Source organism: Eumetopias jubatus, unplaced genomic scaffold, assembly GCF_037043125.1.
Source record: "Eumetopias jubatus isolate StellerSeaLion01/CBP00866 unplaced genomic scaffold, mEumJub1_p1.0 scaffold_9, whole genome shotgun sequence".
Lineage (NCBI taxonomy): Eukaryota > Metazoa > Chordata > Mammalia > Carnivora > Otariidae > Eumetopias > Eumetopias jubatus.
Window position 1 is genome coordinate 132162402 of NW_028274815.1, and position 12976 is coordinate 132175377.

Below are 12976 nucleotides of genomic sequence, written 5' to 3' on the forward strand. Positions count from 1 at the left end.
GACATAGGCCGCCAGCACAGAATACAGAGACAAGAGAGAAGATATTTCTCTGAAAACAAAATATTAATGCTACTCTAAACCCAGGATGGATTTTCCAAAGTTGAAAACCATTCCTAGAAAGAATCAGAGGGAGTTGGTTTGGTTTCATTTTCACATTTACCAACACAAACTCACATCTCTTCTAAAGGCAGGAATGTACCCAACGCGCACAGACTATATCTTGAGACAAAAGCAATATCGTTTGCCACTTAATATCCTTTTAATTTACTGGACAGTTTTCTTCTCTTTATGAAAGAAAGAAAGAGAAAGAGAGAGAGGAAGGAAGGAAAGAAGGAAGAAAGGAAGAGAGAGAGAGAAGGCAAACCCAGCATGGACTGTTTCCACGCAGCCACTGAACCCAAGTAAACTGGAAGAAAACCCTAGCAACTGAAATCCAGTAGGAAAAAGTTCTATTCTTTTTTTTTTTTTGTTCCTAACCCTTTCATGGGAAAATCCACCAATTTGTGCATAAAATAAAATGGTAAATTAGACTTACTTGGAGAAATAAACTATAGAAACCATTCATCCATTATTTTTAATGGTCCTTTACCACTTGATGAAGCAAAAATAAAACTTCTCTCAGCTGGCAGATAATCCAAGCAAGAAAATCCTCCTTCCTTTCCTTATGAGATGACTGCTTTGAATGTTGTGTTTTATTTTAAAAGCCAAAAACCAGATATCTATTGTGAACGTATGTCTAGCTAAAAGCCACACTAACTCATCTTTCCACCATGGCATGCTTTTTTTCTGGCTAAAAATACTCCCTCTCTAATATTCCTCTCTTAGCCCATATCCAGAGGTACTACTTATGGAGGGCCAATGGTACCAGGTGTTTTGTATGTATTCTTTCATTTGACCCTCCCAGCTATTTCAGGAAGTAGGAGTTACAATCCTGCTTGGTAGATAAAGAAGCTCAGCTTCAGAGACCTTCATTCATACAGAGGGACCCCACAGTCACTGGAGTCAGGTAAATGGGGTTCACACCTGGCTCTTTCTCACTGTGTGATTAGTCAAGTTATTTAACCTCTCTGTGCCTCATTTTCCTATCTGTAGAATGGGGAAAATAATACAGGACCACAATTCTTTGGCCATAATTCGGAAGTCCAAAATCTCTGAAAATTAAAGAGCTTTCATAAAGCACCATCCAAGAACAGTGGCTTCACACCAACACTAATTTAGCAAAAAAAAAAAAAAAAAGACAGAATGGTGCCAGCATGAGATTATTATAATCTTTCTTTGCCCTGCGAGGTGAAGGTCTGAGGAGGGGAAGCCAACAAACAACAATTCTGAGCGATATGCCTGATATATTTGAGAGAGAGAAAGAAAAACCCTGGGGACAGAACTGAGAGAAGGTGGGGGAGGCACCAGGGATAAAGACAGAAAGGGAGACAGAAGCCACGTCACACGATAACGGTGCCATGCTGATAATGGTAAGTGGTCAGCCCACGGTCCCACTTCGGGTGGGAGGCAAAGCCAGGACTCAAGCCTGGGTCAGCTCTATCAATTCATTGGCAAGTCTCTCAACACACATCATGGGAGAAAATTTATCTTTAAGACATCATTAGAAAGAGTCTCAGGCTCTGAGACTAAGGAAAAGATTCATAAATATGGCGGCCAGTCGGGCTCCTGGGTGGCTCAGTTGGTTAAGTGTCTGCCTTCGGCTCAGGTCATGATCCCAGGGTCCTGGGATTCATAAATATAATACAAATATATATAATATGTTATAAACACAATATAATAATAACCAAATTATTTAGTCTAAGACTGTACCTCATTTTATCCCTAATCTTGTACACTGCTTGTAACACATATCACCTTCTCTTATGTCCTAAGATTTAATTTACATAGGTTAGAATTGGTGGAATATAGTTATCTGGTCAGCCTACTGTGTGTTTTCTGCCCTGAATTTTCTACTTCTGTCAACTGAAGTCCAGAAACATTTCTTGAGCTTTTACTCTGCATCAAGCACAGTGCTGGCTCCTAGAGTCCTAGAAATAGAAAGATACCATCCTGAATTCACCAAACTTGTAGTAAGTACAATCTGTTTTCTTTCTAGCATGCCAAACAAGTGATATTTCATTGTCCCAAAAAGTTGTGATTTTTTTGTCCTGATTTTAATAATAATACCAACATTTTGCCAACTCTTAGAATGTGCTAGGCTCTATGTTCAGCTTTGATGTAGATGACCTTACTTAATCCCTACAAAGTCCACTATTTAGCATTATCCCCATTTTTCAGATGGGGAAACTGAGGTGCTAGAGATTAAGTATCTTATTCAAGACCCAGTGTTTGTAAACAATGGACCTGGGGTATCAAACCCCAGCAAGTCTGACTCCAAAGCCAGCCCTCCTACTGTGATAAAATTTATATTAAAAACTTGTATGTCCAGACCAATGTGTGTAGTCAATCTCCCTTTGACTTTAGCTAAAACAGTCTTTTGCACATGGAGGCTCCCTCAAGCCTCTTCGTCTTACCCTAGAGGACTAGTTCAGGCTTTGCTTTTGAACCAATGAAGCATAGAGAATCCACATGCACTGGATTCCCCATATTGGCACTGCACCCCCCAACCTGACCCACCCCCCAGGATTTGCTCAGCATGGCTGTATTCACCGGCCCTTCCCACACTGTCACTGCTGAAGGGTTAGTAAATAGAGAACACACCCAAAAGCCTGTCAGATTCTTCTGCACTGGTGCACACACCCCGATGATGAGCAAACTCCTCTATCATTTGCCCAGGATCTTTGAATTTAGATGCTGGGTGAAGAAAGAATGACACTTTTGCAAGATGCTGTTCTTCGAGAGAAATGATATTTTTTAGCATCTTCCCAAGGCCTGCAACATAATAGGCAGATATTGCCCTGGTGATAAATGATGATTCCTCCAGAAAAAAAAAAAAAAATTACAACACTGTGGATCATAAGCTGAGGCTTCTCCAGCATTCCTCCCTGCTTTCACAGTGAGTGTGAATCTGGCCACAAAAGTCAGAGATACCTGCATAACTAACTCTCTTTCCTTTAACTTAGCTTAGTTTTTATTTCAAATCCCCGTCCATTAGGATTAATGGATTAATAGGAAATTATGTGTCAGTCATTCTGGGAGGTTCCCATCCACTCCTTCAGTAGTTCATTAATGGGAATGATACTGTCCCTAGCAAGCTTTCCAGAAAATTCTTCTGGAGAGTTGGTTGTCACCAAGATTGGGAGGTGACGCTGGTATTTAGTGGTCAGAATCTAGAGATGACAAATGTTCTGCAGAGCACGAGACAGTCCCGCACCGTGAAGAACTGTCCAGGATCTCAACTTCTGAATATCCGCTAGACATCCATATAGCTAAAGCACCAGCATATAACTCTCTGAGCCTGGACCCTAAGTCCATAGGACAAATGCACTCAAAGTATCCTTACACAGCTTTAACACACCCTGAATTTTATAAGAATGTGCATGCCATATAAATTGAGGGAGGGCTGTACTTTGTTCTGACCATACCAAGACTTGTTCTGCCTATCAGCAAATCATGTTGTAAAGTCAATACCATGAATGGCATTCAAGTCTTTGATACAACACACAGGTCTCGACCTATATTTGTGGCTGTCGAGTTCAGTGTTTCTGTGTATAAGGCCAAGCATCTGAACGCCTTCTCGTGTGTTTTGATGTGTCAAGCTCCAGTATTTAAATGTTGACATACGTATTTTATTATAAATATTTCCCTCATATTTGTCCTTTAAAAACTTATGATTGCAGATGAAGAATTTTAGGTCTGTAGAGGGAGTGTTGAGTACACACTGTCAGTGTCCCCCCCCAATCCCAGAGCACTCATTCCCACACATAGAAAGATGTCCTCTGCCATTGCCTGCCACCCTCGGCCCCAGGGCATTTCCCTTGACCTTGAAGTGGCCCTTGACCAATGGCACATGGCAAGGTGGTGGGTAATGCAATCCTCGGGTGAGATAACCCTGAGGTGTGTTCTGCACCTCTCCCACAGGCCCCCAGTTGGGTGAGCCACAGCTGCCATAGTGTAACTTGCTCCTGAATTGGCTTCTCGCCTTCCCTGTTTCATGACAACATTCCCCTAACAGCGCTTCTGGAATCACCTCCTATATACACTACTTCGTCTCATGTCTTTGTCTCAGAATAAACTTCTGGAGCACCCAACCAAAGACAGGCTGTTCCAAAGTGCTTCTTTGGAAAGGGGACAATGAGTGTGATAACACTGGGAGCCCCTGCTCCCAGCTGTGTCGAAGTTTGGAGTAGTGTGCAATGCCAAGGAGTGTATCAGTGGGACGCTGACTCTCCCTCTGCTTGTGGCTCTTCCATGACGGAGACTCTCCCCTAGTTCTGGGCCAATCCTGAGGCACAGATACTTCTCCAGTGTTGAAGAATCCAGCACCATAACCCAGCCTCTGGCGTCTAGAGGTTGTGGTGTCCATCCCATAGAAATAGAGCAGGTAACACGAATGAGCAAAACTGTCCAGGTGCAAGAGAAGTCATGCAGATAGAAACATCTTCTGTTTCCCACTTTTCATAGAAACGTGGGCTCAGAGAACATCTATCCTTCTTTTTTTTTTTAAAGATTTTTATTTATTTATTCACGAGAGACAGAGAGAGAGAGCGAGAGAGAGAGAGAGGGTCAGAGGGAGAAGCAGGCTCTGCGCTGAGTGGGGAGCCCGATGTGGGACTCGATCCCGGGACTCCGGGATCATGACCTGAGCCGAAGGCAGTCGCTTAACCAACTGAGCCACCCAGGCGCCCGAATATCTATCCTTCTGGTGAGCGAATATTTATTGAGCATCTATAATATGCCAGGCACTGGGCATATGGCAGTGAACAAAGCAGACAAAATCATTTCCCTTGTCACATTGGGAGAGGCTGCCTGGAAACAAATATGTAACATATGGACTATGTGAAATGATAATCATCCTATAAGAAAAAATAATGCAGGGAAGAAAAAGGAGGGCTAGAGGTTAGGGTCAGTGAAGACCTTGCTCAAGAGCGATAAATGGCAGCAGACACTCAGCCATAACAGGGTTTGGCTCCTTGCAGAAGGCGTGGTGGGCACCACAGAGCGGGTCCCCCTCCCCGCCCCCCGCAGAAGGTGCTTGCACTCAGCGGTAGCGAACGTTGCTATGTCAGATGCCAAAGCCCAGAGCTGTCAGATCTTCTGATTTTTCCAGGGAAACCTAGAGCTTTGTCATCTCCCTAGGGGGCTGCCAGCGGGCAGCACTAAGTTCTTGGCATCTTTAGGGTGTTCAGACTTTCCTTTCTTCAGAGTATGTTTCAACCAAAAGCCAGGCAGTTAGACTGGGGGCCTTTTACATCCATCCCGTTCTCCCCATGGCCATTGCTCCTGGCCTGAAGGATGGAAAGGGGGAACGGGCTGCAGAGGGGAAATCGAATCATAAGTGAGCATTATCCGGCCCCACTTGCTTTCTTCTCTTCTCAACATACCCAGAGCGCTGGAGGCATCTCCTTGCAAAGTCAGTAATTAGGAAGGATGTGAGCCTTTTTCTTCTTCCAGCACTTTGGAATGGCATGTTTCTGGAGATCCCAATGGGAAAGCCCCAAAAGGAAAGCCATGTTGGCTCCCAGGAGCTCCCGCCTTGGCAGAGTGGGGCCGACATTTAGAGGATGGGACTGCCAACTCTAGCGGAACTTCCAGCGGGAGTTTTACGGCCCGCTTTCATCCAAGCCGCTATTTGGGCAGAGGCCTGATTACTTCTAATGACTCCTCTTTGCCAACAATGGCCGAGTCCTCTGTCATCCTGCCGTGGCCTGGAACGGCTCAGGTTTTCCGAAAGAGATGCTCCTTGTAAAGCATGGAGGTGCTAACGGCCGCTCTCTGGGATGCTGGCCCCGCATGCCAAGAGGCAGAAGGGCCAAGAGCAACAATGCAAGTGTGCAGAAACCATCCTTGAAAAAGGCGGGATAATTAGTTTGCCCATTACTGAAGATGCCCTAACTCTTCGCTCGTCAAGAGAATCTTTGTCCTTGAGTGTTTATGTATTTCTCTGGCTCCTGAAGAAGCCAAGGCCTGAGAATCAAGGGAGCTTTTGTCCCGAAGAGTGATGGCTGAGCAAAATCGATTGGCCTGTTTTCTGGTTCTAAAAATGTTCTCCTAAGTGCCCACTTGGCTCTTGACCATAGGTTCCTGGCACGTGGCGGGCCCACATGCAGGGCTGTTGTTGATGGCTCTCCCAGGATGGGGGTTCTCTAGCTGGTTCACACCCCTAAAACACACACACCAGGTCTCCACACTACCACCTCCCTGGCTCTCCGCTCCACCCCCTCTTGGGGGGTCACATTGTCTGGGGCTTTGCAAGTGGGGATTTCTACCTAAAGCGAGTCAAGAGGGAACTGAGCTACGTCTTAGGGCACGTGTGTGTGCTGCGTCAGCCAGGGGGTGACCAGATCGATGCTGGATTCGGACAAAGGGAAGGCGTGATGGCCCACCACAGGTGACAAGCAATGGTCCATGGTGTGAATATGCGGGGTCTCCACCACCACATGGCTTCTGGAGTCTCGGCCAATGTGCTCCACGGCTGTCCTTAGTCAAAGCCACCTGCCTAACGTCCCCCACGCACAGACTGGCCTCTCTTCTAGAAAAGCCCCCCTCCAGCTCAGATGTCTGGGAACTCCCCCTTAAGGAACTCACTTCCTTCTTCATCAACTCAAAAACTTTTTTTTTTAACCGAAACAGAGTTCCCTGTGGTCTCCACCACACACACAAACACACACACACAGAGAGAGACACACACACACAAAAGATTTTCTTTCTTTTTGTTCTTTCATTCTTTCCCAATTCCAGATCTCGATTCTTTAGGCCCAAAGCCAGAATCAGCCACAACTTAGTTCTGCACCGGCAAAAGAGGGGGCTCAGCACTTATACATGATGTAGCACTGAGACGGAAGAAGGAATAGCAGTGCCATCTCTGCATTAGAAGAATCTGCACACCTGTGCCCCACCTCGCCCGGAGGAGAGTTCCTCAGCCCATTGTCCTGGGGCGTGGTTGTGGTGTCAGTCACAAGGGGTGATAGGTTGGCTGTGCCCAACACAGGCAGGGTCTCTCAGACTCCTTTATGAGAGCCAGGAGTCTGGCCAGCCGGGCACACGCTGCCCACAGCTTCACGGAGAGTCTTTCTGTAGAGCTGAGGTAGTTGCTGTCTTTCTGTCCATGTGTCTGCCTATCTGCCATGAAAATAGGTAGTGGGAAGGATCTTTAGCCTATTTAAAAACTCAATCCTTGAAAATATTTTTTTTGCTTTTTTTTGCATGCAAACACATAGGTTGATTCCAAACGTGGTAATAAGTATTTTGATGCTGAAGTCCAACTGCCTGGGATCTCATGCTAGTTCTGCCTCATTCCACCTTTTGTGGAAAGTGATTCAGCCTCTGCCAGTCCATTTTCTCCTCCCAAGTGCAGGTGACACAACAGGCTTTCCTTCATAGACGGTTGTAGGGGTTAAATGAGAGAAGCTACGTCAAGGGCGCCGCAAGGAAGAAGGACCCATTTCATACAAGATGTGGCTATTGGGGTTATCACTAGGGGAAGGCAGGTAGACCATACTGTGGTCCCTACTTTTCCCCTTTGGTCAATAGCTTATGTTATTGTACATTCCTGAAAAGGAGCAGAACCACATGTCCTTTCAAATAATAATAACCATGGATATCCATATCCACTCCTTAGGCTGAGCCAGGCAGTTTGCATGTATCCTCTCATTCAATCCTGGCAACAAGCCCGTGAGGTGCCACTACCATCAGCCCCGCCTATGCAGATGAAGGGAGGGCCTGGGCCGCCATGTCTTGATCAGGATGTATAGCTCTAAGGGTAGACACCAGGATCCGACCTGGATCTGACTCCATAGTCCTTCACTAGTACTCCACAGTGCCTCGCTTTCCAAATGCCAAACAATTCAGAATTCTGCAGGAACTTCCTTCTACTTAGTCCAAATTGGACTGGCTTTACTGTACACTCACTTTACGTGACGATCCTAAGATGGTCAGCCTTGCTCCGAGTAAAGTTGCAGAACAATATTTCGCTTCCTCCCCCTCCCCTTCCTTCTTCTTCTTCATCTTCATCTTCGTCTTCTTCTTCTTCCTCTTCCTGACTAACAAATGACTAGAAGTGAAAACTAAAGACAAATTTATTTTTATAGTTTCATGAACTTGAGCTATTAGAGACCAGTGAGCACTGATACTATACAGTAATTTCCGCACACTTGTTTATACGTGGCATGGCTTCGGTTTCACAATCCGGACTCATGCACTTGACATCCCCCTGCCCTGGAATGATGGGACTTTACAATCGCTTGGCAGAGGTCCCAAGAGGATTGCCATCCAGTAAAATGTTTGGCTATGATTTTTTTTTTTTTTTAATGTGTGTGTTTTTAGTTGGAGGTGGGGATTCTTGTAGAGGAGGCTGAGTTGTCAGAAGCTCCAAGACCTTTACACACAATGATGACTGCTAAAGCAAACCAAAATACCGACGGGGGTTTGGACCCCATGATACTTTTCATCACCATGGTGCTATCTAAGAGTCAATCCACAAACTGATAACAATATAGGATAACATTTCCTCCTCTCGTGAGCAAAATGAGAGGGCATAAAAATGATGTTGGGGTTTTTTAATAATTGAAATTTACCCCATATAGTGCACTGTACTTTATCATTTGATCCAATTCAATAAAATTTACTAGGTATCTTCTATGTGCCAGGCACTATTCCCAGCACTGAGGAACACGGAATCTTTGCTCTTTGTTCTTTTTATAACATGGAGAAATAATCAATCGATTAATTCGGACTATGCAGGTAGTGACAAGTGCCACAGAAAAGCACGTGTACGAGCATCGAAATGAGTGAGGAGACTCCGGGCTAAGAAGGTGACATTTTAGTAGCCATTTGAGTCAACTGAGGAAGCAAGCCACGGAGTTATCTGGGAAAGAATGCAGGAAATGCAAAGTCCCTGGGGCAGGAATGGCCTCGTGTGTTCAAAGAGGGGCAAGGAGGCCAGGGCACAGGGCAGGTGAGCGTGGCGGGGAGCGAAGGAAGGAGGCGAGGTTGGCGAGAACATCATGAAAGCCTGTCTGAGCCAACACAACTTTTATTTTTACTCTGAGCTTGTGTGTTTCCTGCTTCATTGGTGATAGAATCACCTTTTTTTAATGAAAAGATGGTAATGGCAGTGTTCTTTTTTTCTTTTTTTTAAACATTCTTGGCAAAATAAAGTGTTGGAAACTCTTTGTCAATTCCTTGAAATTTGTTGAAGCTGGTCTGTGAAATCTAGGAGTCTGGGATGTCTGCGCTCGGAAACATCTTGTGGCATTCTGTAGGTGGCGGAGGCAAGGTGTGGTAGGAAGTGTGGGCACCACGGCCCTCCTCTGTCGCAGACACACGGGGTGACACTGCTCAGGGAAATTCTATTTCTGGGTTTCACTCTTCGAGGCTCTGAAATGAGGAGAGCTGTTTAAAGGAAGCTTGAGCCCATGCAGCCACACAGGACAAAGAGAGCACGCAAGTAGGATAAAATCAAGCTGACCTGGCCTTGAGGAGGGACAGGACCCCTGTGGCTTCCTCATAAAGGGGCAGCTCCGCTCAGCACCATGGCTACCACCCAGGAAAGATATCCCAAGGTGACTGTCCCCTCCTTGGATTAAAACAAAACAAAACAAAACAAAACAGAAATCGTGACTTTCATGTGCAATCTCCCTGTTTGTAAACATTAGCAACGATTTCAGTGAAAACAACAAGAACACTGTGCAGCCCACAGAACACACGGGTGAGCTGGGTTCAGCTACAAGATGGCAGATTCGTTCCCTAGGGCTGCCATAATGAGTTACCACAAACTGGGTGGCTTAAAACAGCAGAAACTAATTCCCTCCCAAGTTTTGGAGGCCAGACGTTTGAAATCAAGGGGTTGACAGGCTCATGCTCCCTCTGAAGGCTCTAGAGGAGGATGCTTCTTTGCCTTTTCCAGTTTCCAGCCTTCCTTGGTGTTCCTTGGTTTACAGCTACGTCACTCTAACCTCTGCCTCTTCTTTGCCTGCTCTTATTCTCTATATGTCTGTGTCTTCTCCTCTTCTCATAAAGACCTGTCATGGGATTTAGGGCCCATCCTAATCTAGTGTGACCTCATCGGAAATTGATGACATCCGCCAAGACCCTATTTCCAAATAAGATCGCATTCACAGGTGCCACCAGTTAGGACTCGATCATATCTTTTAGGGGATTGGATTCAACCCACTACAGCTGAATGACCTCTATTACAAATTCTTTTTTTTTAAGATTTTATTTATTTATTTGTCAAAGAGAGGGAGAGCACAAGCAGGGGGAGTGGCAGGCAGAGCAGGCAGAGGGAGAAGCAGGCTCCCCACTGAGCAAGGAGCCTGATGTGGGACTCGATCCCAGTACCCTCGGATCATGACCTGAGCCGAAAGCAGATGCTTAACTGACTGAGCCACCCAGGTGTCCCTCTATTACGAATTCTTTAGGATGAAGATTCTGCCCTAGAAATCTGGGAGCCATGAAATGGTTAAAACCTGCTCAGTAAAGTTTAGGACATCCATCTCACTAGAAAGCAAATGATAAATGGAAAGGAGAGTTGGTACAGTTTCCAAATGGCTTGTCCTGGCCCTCAGACCTGGGTCAAGTCAGGCACACTCTTTCTTCAGAGCAGCGTTGGACCATTTCCTGAGGTTGCCATATGAAGTACCATGCAGGGGGTGGTATAAGATAACAGAATTTTTTCTCTCCCAGTCCTGGAGGCTAGAAGTCCGAGATCAAGGTGTCAGCAGGAACAAAGCAACCTAGCTCTAGGGAAGGATACTTCCTCAGCTCTCCCTAACTTTCTGGTGCCTTCTGACAATCCTCAGTGTTCCTGGGCTTATAGCTAGATCACTCAATTCTGTTTTATGTGTCTCGATGTCCTCTCCTCTTATAAGGTCACCAGCCACTGGCTTGCTTCTTCTTGGCTCTCAGTTTAGGGGAAATGGGGAAACCAGTTAAGAGGACAATGTGGTCAACCCAAAGAGAGATGATGATGATGTAAAGCAGGGATGAAGTCATGAGAAATAGTGGGATTTAAGACATAATGAGCGCCCACCCTAATCTCATGGTCATGAATTTAGGCAGAAGTCTATTCAACCCAATACCGATTCTGTTACCAGTAAGATCCCTCCCATCTGCCTGACTCTGTGATGAACTTTTCCTTGAGAATCATTGCTGATCCTTCCACCCAGCTACTTCCTTACAAAGCACACAACCACTTCCCAACACCCACACCAATTTCAAGTCCAGCGCCAACTTGAAAACATCATTAGTGGCAAACTATTTCAGTGTGGGGGAAGGCTTTATTTCCTCTGAAATTTTTTAACTTGGTACCTCCTCACTTTTAGACTTGAAACTCCAGTGGACCCCTCTGAAAAACCACCTCCAAGAACCATGATATCGCGCATTCAGGGGAGGAAAACCAAACTCTGTTTTCAGTCTCTTTGTCCCAGTGAATAGAGAGCTTTAAGAAAAGTGCTCCATGCCTTTTCTAGTCATATTCCTTTATGGCCTCTTCTAACTACAATTCTTTACGAGTTTCTTTTCCGTCATATTTCTGATGAGTCTTTTTACTGCTTTGCACGACAAAATACAGCAAACCCTAAAATATGGATGTCTTGTTCTTGTGAGAAAATGGAAAAGTTCACAAGAAAAGAAAATGACATAAGATGAGTGAGTCCATTCTTAGCAATGGTATTCAAAGGTAAGGAGATTAGATAATGATGCAATTAGAGCCCATTTCTATGGTTTTCTATAATTTTGAACATTTGCTGACTTCTGTGACTGGTTTGGTATTTATTCTTATATCATATCAATTTAAAATCACCCTGGATGCTATGTCCAAGAGGGATGACAAATTATGAAGAAAATATGTTCAGTGGAATTTTAAAAGAAGCTCTTTGGTTTTGACCTGCGATGTTATTATGAGGCCAGCCAATCATTTTGGTCTTTTTTAGTCCATCATTCGTGTTCCAAGTGTTTTGAATATTTAAATTACATTTCTTCTTATTTCCCTAATGAGAGTGTATTTGCATCCAGTACATAATAACTGACTAAAAATGACTTTCTTCTTTTTGTGTTTTCAGTCCAGCGGAAATGGGGAAACCAGTCAGGTGGTCAACTCAAAGAGATAATGCTAAGTGAAAGTAGGGTGGAAGTCATGAGAACTGGGGGGGATTCAGGATATATTTTAAGTTTGAGCCAACAGGATTTGTTGATGGCTGGGCCGACAGTGTAATCTTACAGAAAGCAACAGATCAAGGAAATCTCTAGGATTCTCTGTGTGAGGTTTCGATAAAGTCAGAGCGACCAGGCTATTGGAACTAGGATCTGAATGGGGTTCAGGTGGAATGTTGGCAGGATTCTTCCTGGGCCACAGGTTACCTTTATAGTTGCAATTCCAAGTTGGCTTCCTAGTAAAAGGAACAGATCACTTGGATTATATCACTGGTTCCCAAAGTGTGATAGATGCACTACCTACACTAGCAGGATTATTTTAAGTTGAAAAAACCCTACTTTGTAACATGGCTTCATCCCAAGTCATAATTCATGAAATGATGGCTTTGATGGGCATATTTTTAAATTATAATTTTCAAGCATTAATTTCACTGAGAATTATGTATACATGTGTGCATATGCATGCACTTCTGCACACGCACACGCACACACACACCAGCCCATCAAACCCAGAATCACATGGATCATGACTTAAGGGTGAGACTCACTTAAAAAAATAAACTAGTCCATTTTTTTAAGTATTAGGAGAATCATAATTAGATTCTAGAACCTGGCAAAAATTATGAAGGTGGCCCACATACGAGTGCAGTTTGAAAACACAGAATTAAATCAAGTTTTAGCTGCATGCCTGAAAGTGACAAGAGAATAAAACTCAAATTCAGTT